This window comes from Oncorhynchus mykiss, chromosome 8 (assembly GCF_013265735.2).
Source record: "Oncorhynchus mykiss isolate Arlee chromosome 8, USDA_OmykA_1.1, whole genome shotgun sequence".
Taxonomy (NCBI): Eukaryota; Metazoa; Chordata; class Actinopteri; order Salmoniformes; family Salmonidae; genus Oncorhynchus; species Oncorhynchus mykiss.
The window spans coordinates 78,116,912-78,130,914 of record NC_048572.1 but is presented as its reverse complement, the minus strand read 5'-3'; the positions used below and the strand labels follow the sequence as shown (position 1 = coordinate 78,130,914).

Below are 14,003 nucleotides of genomic sequence, written 5' to 3'. Positions count from 1 at the left end.
GATTAGATGAGAGGAGTGGAGTGGAGTGGAGTGGAGAGGAGATTAGATGAGAGGAGAGGAGTGGAGATTAGATGAGAGGAGTGGAGAGCAGATTAGATGAGAAGAGATTAGATGAGAGGAGTGGAGTGGAGAGGAGATTAGATGAGAGGAGTGGAGTGGAGAGGAGATTAGATGAGAGGAGTAGAGAGGAGAGGAGATTAGATGAGAGGAGTGGAGAGGAGATTAGATGAGATGTGTGGAGAGGAGATTAGATGAGAAGAGATTAGATGAGAGGAGAGGAGTGGAGAGGAGATTAGATGAGAGGATTAGAGAGGAGAGGAGATTAGATGAGAGGAGTGGAGAGGAGATTAGATGAGATGTGTGGAGAGGAGATTAGATGCGAAGAGATTAGATGAGAGGAGTGGAGAGGAGATTAGATGAGAGGAGATTAGATGAGAGGAGATTAGATGAGAGGAGTGGAGAGGAGATTAGATGAGAGGAGATTAGATGAGAGGAGAGGAGATTAGATGAGAGGAGATTAGATGAGAGGAGTGGAGACGAGATTAGATGATAGGAGATTAGATGAGAAGAGAGGAGTGGAAAGAAGATTAGATGAGAGGAGAGGAGAGGAAATTAGATGAGAGGAGTGGAGAGGAGAGGAGAGCAAATTAGATGAGAAGAAATTAGATGAGAGGAGTAGAGTGGAGAGGAGATTAGATGAGAGGAGTAGAGAGGAGAGGAGATTCGATTAGATGAGAGGAGATTAGATGAGTGGAGAGGAGATTAGATGAGAGGAGTGGAGAATAGATGAGAAAAGAGGAGAATAGATGAGAAAAGAGGAGAATAGGTGAGAAAAGAGGAGAATAGGTGAGAAGAGAGGAGAATAGGTGAGAAGAGAGGAGAGGAGAATAGATGAGAAAAGAGGAGAGATGAGAAGAGAGGAGAATAGATGAGAGGAGATTAGATGAGAGGAGTGGAGACGAGATTAGATGAGAGGAGATTAGATGAGAAGAGAGGAGTGGAAAGAAGATTAGATGAGAGGAGAGGAGAGGAAATTAGATAAAAGGAGTGGAGAGGAGAGGAGAGCAGATTAGATGAGAAGAAATTAGATGAGAGGAGTGGAGTGGAGAGGAGATTAGATGAGAGGAGTAGAGAGGAGAGGAGATTAGATGAGAGGAGTGGAGAGGAGATTAGATGAGATGTGTGGAGAGGAGATTAGATGAGAAGAGAGGAGTGGAAAGAAGATTAGATTAGATGAGAGGAGAGGAGTGGAGAGGAGATTAGATGAGAGGAGTGGAGAGGAGATTAGATGAGAAGAGAGGAGTGGAAAGAAGATTAGATTAGAGGAGAGGAGAGGAGAGGAGTGGAGTGGAGTGGAGAGGAGTGGAGAGGAGATTAGATGAGAGGAGAGGAGAGGAGAGGAGATTAGATGAGAGGAGTGGAGAGGAGATTAGATGAGAAAAGAGGAGAATAGGTGAGAAAAGAGGAGAATAGGTGAGAAGAGAGGAGAATAGGTGAGAAGAGAGGAGAGGAGAATAGATGAGAAAAGAGGAGAAGAGATGAGAAGAGAGGAGAATAGATGAGAGGAGATTAGATGAGAGGAGTGGAGACGAGATTAGATGAGAGGAGATTAGATGAGAAGAGAGGAGTGGAAAGAAGATTAGATGAGAGGAGAGGAGAGGAAATTAGATAAGAGGAGTGGAGAGGAGAGGAGAGCAGATTAGATGAGAAGAAATTAGATGAGAGGAGTGGAGTGGAGAGGAGATTAGATGAGAGGAGTAGAGAGGAGAGGAGATTAGATGAGAGGAGTGGAGAGGAGATTAGATGAGATGTGTGGAGAGGAGATTAGATGAGAAGAGAGGAGTGGAAAGAAGATTAGATTAGATGAGAGGAGAGGAGTGGAGAGGAGATTAGATGAGAGGAGTGGAGAGGAGATTAGATGAGAAGAGAGGAGTGGAGTGGAAAGAAGATTAGATTAGAGGAGAGGAGAGGAGAGGAGAGGAGTGGAGTGGAGTGGAGAGGAGTGAAGAGGAGATTAGATGAGAGGAGAGGAGAGGAGAGGAGATTAGATGAGAGGAGTGGAGAGGAGATTAGATGAGATGTGTGGAGAGGAGATTAGATGAGAAGAGAGGAGTGGAAAGAAGATTAGATTAGAGGAGAGGAGAGGAGTGGAGTGGAGTGGAGTGGAGTAGAGTGGAGAGGAGATTAGAGGAGAGGAGAGGAGATTAGATGAGAGGAGTGGAGTGGAGAGGAGAGGAGAGGAGAGGAGATTAGATGAGAGGAGAGGAGAGGAGATTAGATGAGAGGAGTGGAGAGGAGATTAGATGAGAGGAGATTAGATTAGATGAGAGGAGATTAGATGAGAGGAGATTAGATGAAAGGAGAATAGATGAGAAGAGAGGAGATTAGATGAGAAGAAAGGAGTTTAGATGAGAGGAGATTAGATGAGAGGAGAGGAGATTAGATGAGGGGAGATTAGATGAGAGGAGATTAGATGAGAGGAGAGGAGATTAGATGAGAGGAGAGGAGATTAGATGAGAGGAGAGGAGATTAGATGAGAAGAGATTAGATGAGAGGAGAGGAGTGGAGAGGAGATTAGATGAGAGGATTAGAGAGGAGAGGAGATTAGATGAGAGGAGTGGAGAGGAGATTAGATGAGATGTGTGGAGAGGAGATTAGATGCGAAGAGATTAGATGAGAGGAGTGGAGAGGAGATTAGATGAGAGGAGATTAGATGAGAGGAGAGGAGATTAGATGAGAGGAGATTAGATGAGAGGAGTGGAGACGAGATTAGATGATAGGAGATTAGATGAGAAGAGAGGAGTGGAAAGAAGATTAGATGAGAGGAGAGGAGAGGAAATTAGATGAGAGGAGTGGAGAGGAGAGGAGAGCAAATTAGATGAGAAGAAATTAGATGAGAGGAGTAGAGTGGAGAGGAGATTAGATGAGAGGAGTAGAGAGGAGAGGAGATTCGATTAGATGAGAGGAGATTAGATGAGTGGAGAGGAGATTAGATGAGAGGAGTGGAGAATAGATGAGAAAAGAGGAGAATAGATGAGAAAAGAGGAGAATAGGTGAGAAAAGAGGAGAATAGGTGAGAAGAGAGGAGAATAGGTGAGAAGAGAGGAGAGGAGAATAGATGAGAAAAGAGGAGAAGAGATGAGAAGAGAGGAGAATAGATGAGAGGAGATTAGATGAGAGGAGTGGAGACGAGATTAGATGAGAGGAGATTAGATGAGAAGAGAGGAGTGGAAAGAAGATTAGATGAGAGGAGAGGAGAGGAAATTAGATAAGAGGAGTGGAGAGGAGAGGAGAGCAGATTAGATGAGAAGAAATTAGATGAGAGGAGTGGAGTGGAGAGGAGATTAGATGAGAGGAGTAGAGAGGAGAGGAGATTAGATGAGAGGAGTGGAGAGGAGATTAGATGAGATGTGTGGAGAGGAGATTAGATGAGAAGAGAGGAGTGGAAAGAAGATTAGATTAGATGAGAGGAGAGGAGTGGAGAGGAGATTAGATGAGAGGAGTGGAGAGGAGATTAGATGAGAAGAGAGGAGTGGAAAGAAGATTAGATTAGAGGAGAGGAGAGGAGAGGAGTGGAGTGGAGTGGAGAGGAGTGGAGAGGAGATTAGATGAGAGGAGAGGAGAGGAGAGGAGATTAGATGAGAGGAGTGGAGAGGAGATTAGATGAGAAAAGAGGAGAATAGGTGAGAAAAGAGGAGAATAGGTGAGAAGAGAGGAGAATAGGTGAGAAGAGAGGAGAGGAGAATAGATGAGAAAAGAGGAGAAGAGATGAGAAGAGAGGAGAATAGATGAGAGGAGATTAGATGAGAGGAGTGGAGACGAGATTAGATGAGAGGAGATTAGATGAGAAGAGAGGAGTGGAAAGAAGATTAGATGAGAGGAGAGGAGAGGAAATTAGATAAGAGGAGTGGAGAGGAGAGGAGAGCAGATTAGATGAGAAGAAATTAGATGAGAGGAGTGGAGTGGAGAGGAGATTAGATGAGAGGAGTAGAGAGGAGAGGAGATTAGATGAGAGGAGTGGAGAGGAGATTAGATGAGATGTGTGGAGAGGAGATTAGATGAGAAGAGAGGAGTGGAAAGAAGATTAGATTAGATGAGAGGAGAGGAGTGGAGAGGAGATTAGATGAGAGGAGTGGAGAGGAGATTAGATGAGAAGAGAGGAGTGGAGTGGAAAGAAGATTAGATTAGAGGAGAGGAGAGGAGAGGAGAGGAGAGGAGTGGAGTGGAGTGGAGAGGAGTGAAGAGGAGATTAGATGAGAGGAGAGGAGAGGAGAGGAGATTAGATGAGAGGAGTGGAGAGGAGATTAGATGAGATGTGTGGAGAGGAGATTAGATGAGAAGAGAGGAGTGGAAAGAAGATTAGATTAGAGGAGAGGAGAGGAGTGGAGTGGAGTGGAGTGGAGTAGAGTGGAGAGGAGAGGAGATTAGAGGAGAGGAGAGGAGATTAGATGAGAGGAGTGGAGTGGAGAGGAGAGGAGAGGAGAGGAGATTAGATGAGAGGAGAGGAGAGGAGATTAGATGAGAGGAGTGGAGAGGAGATTAGATGAGAGGAGATTAGATTAGATGAGAGGAGATTAGATGAGAGGAGATTAGATGAAAGGAGAATAGATGAGAAGAGAGGAGATTAGATGAGAAGAAAGGAGTTTAGATGAGAGGAGATTAGATGAGAGGAGAGGAGATTAGATGAGGGGAGATTAGATGAGAGGAGATTAGATGAGAGGAGAGGAGATTAGATGAGAGGAGAGGAGATTAGATGAGAGGAGAGGAGATTAGATGAGAAGAGATTAGATGAGAGGAGAGGAGTGGAGAGGAGATTAGATGAGAGGATTAGAGAGGAGAGGAGATTAGATGAGAGGAGTGGAGAGGAGATTAGATGAGATGTGTGGAGAGGAGATTAGATGCGAAGAGATTAGATGAGAGGAGTGGAGAGGAGATTAGATGAGAGGAGATTAGATGAGAGGAGAGGAGATTAGATGAGAGGAGATTAGATGAGAGGAGTGGAGACGAGATTAGATGATAGGAGATTAGATGAGAAGAGAGGAGTGGAAAGAAGATTAGATGAGAGGAGAGGAGAGGAAATTAGATGAGAGGAGTGGAGAGGAGAGGAGAGCAAATTAGATGAGAAGAAATTAGATGAGAGGAGTAGAGTGGAGAGGAGATTAGATGAGAGGAGTAGAGAGGAGAGGAGATTCGATTAGATGAGAGGAGATTAGATGAGTGGAGAGGAGATTAGATGAGAGGAGTGGAGAATAGATGAGAAAAGAGGAGAATAGATGAGAAAAGAGGAGAATAGGTGAGAAAAGAGGAGAATAGGTGAGAAGAGAGGAGAATAGGTGAGAAGAGAGGAGAGGAGAATAGATGAGAAAAGAGGAGAAGAGATGAGAAGAGAGGAGAATAGATGAGAGGAGATTAGATGAGAGGAGTGGAGACGAGATTAGATGAGAGGAGATTAGATGAGAAGAGAGGAGTGGAAAGAAGATTAGATGAGAGGAGAGGAGAGGAAATTAGATAAGAGGAGTGGAGAGGAGAGGAGAGCAGATTAGATGAGAAGAAATTAGATGAGAGGAGTGGAGTGGAGAGGAGATTAGATGAGAGGAGTAGAGAGGAGAGGAGATTAGATGAGAGGAGTGGAGAGGAGATTAGATGAGATGTGTGGAGAGGAGATTAGATGAGAAGAGAGGAGTGGAAAGAAGATTAGATTAGATGAGAGGAGAGGAGTGGAGAGGAGATTAGATGAGAGGAGTGGAGAGGAGATTAGATGAGAAGAGAGGAGTGGAAAGAAGATTAGATTAGAGGAGAGGAGAGGAGAGGAGTGGAGTGGAGTGGAGAGGAGTGGAGAGGAGATTAGATGAGAGGAGAGGAGAGGAGATTAGATGAGAGGAGTAGAGAGGAGAGGAGATTAGATGAGAGGAGTGGAGAGGAGATTAGATGAGATGTGTGGAGAGGAGATTAGATGAGAAGAGAGGAGTGGAAAGAAGATTAGATTAGATGAGAGGAGAGGAGTGGAGAGGACATTAGATGAGAGGAGTGGAGAGGAGATTAGATGAGAAGAGAGGAGTGGAAAGAAGATTAGATTAGAGGAGAGGAGAGGAGTGAAGTGGAGAGGAGTGAAGAGGAGATTAGAGGAGAGGAGAGGAGATTAGATGAGAGGAGTGGAGTGGAGAGGAGATTAGATGAGAGGAGAGGAGAGGAGATTAGATGAGAGGAGTGGAGAGGAGATTAGATGAGAGGAGATTAGATTAGATGAGAGGAGATTAGATGAGAGGAGATTAGATGAAAGGAGAATAGATGAGAAGAGAGGAGATTAGATGAGAAGAAAGGAGTTTAGATGAGAGGAGATTAGATTAGATGAGAGGAGAGGAGATTAGATGAGGGGAGATTAGATGAGAGGAGATTAGATGAGAGGAGAGGAGATTAGATGAGAGGAGAGGAGATTAGATGAGAGGAGAGGAGAGGAGATTAGATTAGAGGAGAGGAGATTAGATGAGAGGAGAGGAGATTAGAGGAGAGGAGAGGAGATTAGATGAGAGGAGAGGAGATTAGATGAGAGGAGATTAGATGAGAATAGATTAGATGAAAATTTGATTTGATTTGATGAGAGAACACAGGGTTAATAATAGCCATGGTGTGTGTCCCAAATTCCACATTATTCCTTATATAGTGAACTACTTTAGTAGTGGGCAAAATAAGTGCACTATATGGGGAATAGGGTGCCATTTGGGACATAACCATGGAGGTGTGCAGTACTGACACTTTCCATTCTCTCCCTTTAATCAAGGACTGACTCAGACTCTCTTGAGAGAGTGGGTGAAACTAAAGCTGGCTTCACATTGTGGAGGTGAAGGACTGTCGTTCACACAGACGGATAAAATCTAGAATCATCTCAACTGGACGGATTCCGATTCGTCCGTTGTGTTCAGATTTTAGAACACTGGAACCTGTTCACACAGGATTCTGACGACATCTCGCCCAGTCATACTGCCAGACTGTTGAAATTCAGTCTAAATCACTCTACATTTTGTCAGATGGTCTGTTTGAGCTTCAAATAACAATTTTCACTTTCTAAGGGGGATCACAGGTTCAAGAGAGAACGTCATTACATTATTAATCCCAGAGGAGGATAAAAAACAAGCTGCAGAATGATCAAAACCACTCATTCACAATGCACACTCAGCAGAATGATCAAAACCACTCATTCACAATGCACACTCAGCAGAATGCACACTCAGCAGAATGCACACTCAGCAGAATGATCAAAACCACTCATTCACAATGCACACTCAGCAGAATGATCAAAACCACTCATTCACAATGCACACTCAGCAGAATGATCAAAACCACTCATTCACAATGCACACTCAGCAGAATGATCAAAACTACTCATTCACAATGCACGCTAAGCAGAATGATCAAAACCACTCATTCACAATGCACACTCAGCAGAATGATCAAAACCCCTCATTCACAATGCACACTCAGCAGAATGATCAAAACCACCCATTCACAATGCACACTCAGCAGAATGATCAAAACCACTCATTCACAATGCACACTCAGCAGAATGATCAAAACTACTCATTCACAATGCACACTCAGCAGAATGATCAAAACCACTCATTCACAATGCACACTCAGCAGAATGATCAAAACCCCTCATTCACAATGCACACTCAGCAGAATGCTTTCCCAATTAATGTGGACCGTTTCAACACCAACCATAGAACTCCAATAGAGCTCATCTCACCAGGTCACTCAGAGTGCAGTCATAAAAATAGGTCATCTAGATCCGTCACGGCTCTGTACTCCACATCATCTACAGTAACAGTCAAAAGTTAGGACACACCTACTCATTCAAGGGTTTTTCTTTATTTTTACTACTTTCTACATTGTAGAATAATAGTGAAGACATCACAAATATGAAATAACACATTAGGAATCATGCAGTAACCAAAAAAGTGTTAAACAAATCAAAATATATTATAGATTCTTCAAAATAGCCACCCTTTGCCTTGATAACAGCTTTGCTCACTCTTGGCATTCTCTCAACCAGCTTCATGAGGAATGCTTTTCCAACAGTCTTGAAGGAGTTCCCACATATGCTGAGCACTTGTTGGCTGCTTTTCCTTCACTCTGCGGTCCAACTCATCCCAAATCTCAATTGGGTTGAGGTCGGATGATTGTGGAGGCCAGGTCATCTGATGCAGCACTCCATCACTCTCCTTCCTGGTCAAATAGCCCTTACACAGCTTGGAGTCATGTTTTGTCCTGTTGAAAAACAAATTATAGTCCCACTAAGCCCAAACCAGATGGGATAGCGTATCATTGCAGAATGCTGTGGTAGCCATGCTGGTTAAGTGTGCCTTGAATTCTAAATAAATCACAGACAGTGTCACCAGCAAAGCACCCCCACACCATCACACCTCCTCTTCCATGCTTCACGGTGGGAACCACACATGCGGAGATCATCTGTTCACCTACTCTGCGTCTCACGAAGACACGGTGGTTGGAACCAAATATCTCAAATTTGGACTCATCATCCACCAGTCTAATGTCCATTGCTTGTGTTTCTTGACCCAAGCAAGTCGCTTTTTATTTTTGGTGTCCTTTAGTAGTGGTTTCTTTGTAGCAATTCGACCATGAAGACCTGATTCACACAGTCTCCTCTGAAAAGTTGATGTTGTGTTGTGTCTGTTACTTTAACTCTGTGAAGCATTTATTTGGGCTGCAATCTGAGGTGTTGTTGATTCTAATGAACTTATCCTCTGCAGCAGAGGTAACTCTGTGCCTTCCTTTCCTGTGGCGGTCCTCATGAGAGCCAGTTTAATCAAAGTACTTGATGGTTTTTGCGACTGCACTTGAAGAAACTTTCAAATTTCTTGAAATGTTCTGGATTGACTGACCTTCATGTCTTAAAGTAATGATGGACTGTTGTTTCTCTTTGCTTATTTGAGCTGTTCTTGTCATAATATGGACTTGGTCTTTTACCAAATAGGGATATCTTCTGTATACCACCCCTACCTTGTCACAACACAACTGATTGGCTCAAATGCATTAAGAAGGAAAGAAATTCCACAAATTAACTTGAAATGCATTTCAGGTGACTAACTCATGAAGCTGGTTGAGAGAATGCCAAGAGTGTGCAAAGCTGTCATCAAGGCCAAGGGTGGCTACTTTGAAGAATCTCAAATAGAAAATATATTTTCATTTGTTTAACACTTTTTTGGTTACTACATGATTCAATATGTGTTATTTCATTATTATTCTACAATGTAAAAAAATAGTCAAGATAAAGATAAACTCTGGAATGAGTTGGTGTCATATCTGGCCGTGATTGAGAGTCTAATAGGGCGGTGCACAATAGGCCCAGCGTCGTCGGGGTTTGGACGGAGTAGGCCGTCATTGTAAATAAGAATTTGTTCTTAACTGACTTGCCTAGTTAAATAAAGGTTAAATTAGGGAAAGGGGGATACCTAGTCAGTTGTTCAACTGAATGTGTCAGTTAACCCAACCCTTCTGAATCAGAGAGGTGCGGGGAGCTGCCTTAATCCACATTAATCAATCATAATCATCATCATCATCGATGTTCAGAACCCTGACAAAGGCTGCCAGAGCATAACGCCTCCGTCTAGAGTGTTTTGAATCTATCTCGTCTTGCTGTGTAAACAGTACAGGCATCTTAACCCTTCCCACACAAGCCAGTGGGTTGGAGGTTATTTTTGAAGAGTTTTGCAATATGTTATTATATATACCATCTCTTCATAATCCCATGTCTCTCTCTCCCTCCCTCCCCCCCTCTCCCCCTCCCCCTTCCTCCTGCTCCCTTCTAAGGCTACTATACAGTAAGTGAATGGAGGTGGATTACCAACACTGCAGTGATGAGTCTGATCGAGAAGCCATGCTTGTATGAGACCATCAGCTAATCACAAAGAAGAAGATAGAGAGAGATTGAGAAGAGAGAGGAAGAGAAAGAAAAAGAGAGAGAGAGAGAGAGAGAGAGAGAGACCGAGAGAGAAAGACAAGAACTGGACAAGAACCTGACACCCTCAGCAAACAGGGGGACAAACACCTACCTAGAGGTGACAGCATTTCCTCCCTCATATACCCCCCTAGGCACAACTATGACAACATAACCAACAAAAACGGGTCAAAACTCTGTCGGGTCAAAAACCAGCTCTGTCGCACGCTGGGTATGTACAGTGCCTTGCGAAAGTATTCGGCCCCCTTGAACTTTGCGACCTTTTGCCACATTTCAGGCTTCAAACATAAAGATATAAAACTGTATTGTTTTGTGAAGAATCAACAACAAGTGGGACACAATCATGAAGTGGAACGACATTTATTGGATATTTCAAACTTTTTTAACAAATCAAAAACGGAAAAATTGGGCGTGCAAAATTATTCAGCCCCCTGGAATCTTTCCCAATATTTGGAACCAAGGATGGATCACCCCAATCCACAAAAGTGGAGACAAATTTGACCCCAATAACTACCGTGGGATATGCATCAACAGCATCCTTGGGAAAATCCTCTGCATTATCATTAATAGCAGACTTGTACATTTCCTCAGTGAAAACAATATACTGAGCAAATGTCAAATTGGCTTTTTACCAAATTAGCGTACGACAGACCACATATTCACCCTGCACACCCTAAATGACAAACAAACTAAACTAAACAAAGCAAAGCAAAGTCTTCTCATACTTTGTTGATTTCAAAAAAGCTTTTGACTCAATTTGGCATTAGGGCCTGTTATACAAATTGATGGAAAGTGGTGTTGGGGGAAAAACATACAACATTATAAAATCCATGTACACAAACAACAAGTCTGCGGTTAAAATATGCAAAAAACACATACATTTCTTTCCACAGGGCCATGGGGTGAGACAGGAATGCAGCTTATCAATGAATTGGTGAGGGCACTAGAACAGTCTGCAGCACCGATCTCAGCCTACTACAATCTGAAGTCAAATGTCTACTGTTTCAAATCAAATCAAATCAAATTTTATTTGTCACATACACATGGTTAGCAGATGTTAATGCGAATGTAGCGAAATGCTTGTGCTTCTAGTTCCGACAATGCAGTAATAACAAGTAATCTAACTAACAATTCCAAAACTACTGTCTTGTACACAGTGTAAGGGGATAAAGAATATGTACATAAGGATATATGAATGAGTGATGGTACAGAGCAGCATAGGCAAGATACAGTAGATGGTATCGAGTACAGTATGTACAAATGAGATGAGTATGTAAACAAAGTGGCATAGTATAGTATAAAGTGGCTAGTGATACATGTATTACATAAGGATACCGTCGATGATATAGAGTACAGTATATACGTATGCATATGAGATGAATAATGTAGGGTAAGTAACATTTATATAAGGTAGCATTGTTTAAAGTGGCTAGTGATATATTTACATCATTTCCCATCAATTCCCATTATTAAAGTGGCTGGAGTTGAGTCAGTGTCAGTGTGTTGGCAGCAGCCACTCAGTGTTAGTGGTGGCTGTTTAACAGTCTGATGGCCTTGAGATAGAAGCTGTTTTTCAGTCTCTCGGTCCCAGCTTTGATGCACCTGTACTGACCTCGCCTTCTGGATGATAGCGGGGTGAACAGGCAGTGGCTCGGGTGGTTGATGACCTTGATGATCTTTATGGCCTTCCTGTGACATCGGGTGGTGTAGGTGTCCTGGAGGGCAGGTAGTTTGCCCCCGGTGATGCGTTGTGCAGACCTCACTACCCTCTGGAGAGCCTTACGGTTGAGGGCGGTGCAGTTGCCATACCAGGCGGTGATACAGCCCGCCAGGATGCTCTCGATTGTGCATCTGTAGAAGTTTGTGAGTGCTTTTGGTGACAAGCCGAATTTCTTCAGCCTCCTGAGGTTGAAGAGGCGCTGCTGCGCCTTCTTCACGATGCTGTCTGTGTGAGTGGACCAATTCAGTTTGTCTGTGATGTGTATGCCGAGGAACTTAAAACTTGCTACCCTCTCCACTACTGTTCCATCGATGTGGATAGGGGGGTGTTCCCTCTGCTGTTTCCTGAAGTCCACAATCATCTCCTTAGTTTTGTTGACGTTGAGTGTGAGGTTATTTTCCTGACACCACACTGCGAGGGCCCTCACCTCCTCCCTGTAGGCCGTCTCGTCGTTGTTGGTAATCAAGCCTACCACTGTTGTGTCGTCCGCAAACTTGATGATTGAGTTGGAGGCGTGCGTGGCCACGCAGTCGTGGGTGAACAGGGAGTACAGGAGAGGGCTCAGAACGCACCCTTGTGGGGCCCCAGTGTTGAGGATCAGCGGGGAGGAGATGTTGTTGCCTACCCTCACCACCTGGGGGCGGCCCGTCAGGAAGTCCAGTACCCAGTTGCACAGGGCGGGGTCGAGACCCAGGGTCTCGAGCTTGATGACGAGCTTGGAGGGTACTATGGTGTTGAATGCCAAGCTGTAGTCGATGAACAGCATTCTCACATAGGTATTCCTCTTGTCCAGATGGGTTAGGGCAGTGTGCAGTGTGGTTGAGATTGCATCGTCTGTGGACCTATTTGGGCGGTAAGCAAATTGGAGTGGGTCTAGGGTGTCAGGTAGGGTGGAGGTGATATGGTCCTTGACTAGTCTCTCAAAGCACTTCATGATGACGGATGTGAGTGCTACGGGGCGGTAGTCGTTTAGCTCAGTTACCTTAGCTTTCTTGGGAACAGGAACAATGGTGGCCCTCTTGAAGCATGTGGGAACAGCAGACTGGTATAGGGATTGATTGAATATGTCCGTAAACACACCGGCCAGCTGGCCTGCGCATGCTCTGAGGGCGCGGCTGGGGATGCCGTCTGGGCCTGCAGCCTTGCGAGGGTTAACACGTTTAAATGTCTTACTCACCTCGGCTGCAGTGAAGGAGAGACCGCATGTTTTCGTTGCAGGCCGTGTCAGTGGCACTGTATTGTCCTCAAAGCGGGCAAAAAAGTTATTTAGTCTGCCTGGGAGCAAGACATCCTGGTCCGTGACTGGGCTGGATTTCTTCCTGTAGTCCGTGATTGACTGTAGACCCTGCCACATGCCTCTTGTGTCTGAGCCGTTGAATTGAGATTCTACTTTGTCTCTGTACTGGCGCTTAGCTTGTTTGATAGCCTTGCGGAGGGAATAGCTGCACTGTTTGTATTCGGTCATGTTACCAGACACCTTGCCCTGATTAAAAGCAGTGGTTCGCGCTTTCAGTTTCACACGAATGCTGCCATCAATCCACGGTTTCTGGTTAGGGAATGTTTTAATCGTTGCTATGGGAACGACATCTTCAACGCACGTTCTAATGAACTCGCACACCGAATCAGCGTATTCGTCAATGTTGTTATCTGACGCAATACGAAACATCTCCCAGTCCACGTGATGGAAGCAGTCTTGGAGTGTGGAGTCAGCTTGGTCGGACCAGCGTTGGACAGACCTCAGCATGGGAGCCTCTTGTTTTAGTTTCTGTCTGTAGGCAGGGATCAACAAAATGGAGTCGTGGTCAGCTTTTCCGAAAGGGGGGCGGGGCAGGGCCTTATATGCGTCGCGGAAGTTAGAGTAACAATGATCCAAGGTCTTTCCTCCCCTGGTTGCGCAATCGATATGCTGATAAAATTTGGGGAGTCTAGTTTTCAGATTAGCCTTGTTAAAATCCCCAGCTACAATGAATGCAGCCTCCGGATAAATCGTTTCCAGTTTGCAGAGAGTTAAATAAAGTTCGTTCAGAGCCATCGATGTGTCTGCTTGGGGGGGGATATATACGGCTGTGATTATAATCGAACAGAATTCTCTTGGTAGATAATGCGGTCTACATTTGATTGTGAGGAATTCTAAATCAGGTGAACAGAGGGATTTGAGTTCCTGTATGTTTCTTTCATCACACCATGTCACGTTGGCCATGAGGCATACGCCCCCGCCCCTCTTCTTACCAGAAAGATGTTTGTTTCTGTCAGCGCGATGTGTGGAGAAACCCGTTGGCTGCACCGCTTCGGATAGAGTCTCTCCAG

General features: G+C 44.4%; 1 protein-coding gene across 3 annotated transcripts in view; it reads right to left on the bottom strand.

Moving 5' to 3' along the window:
- Positions 1-14,003, bottom strand: part of LOC110530995 (protein unc-13 homolog A) — a 115,491-nt gene that overhangs the window by 57,135 nt on the left and 44,353 nt on the right. The gene's annotated exons all lie outside the window — the stretch shown is intronic.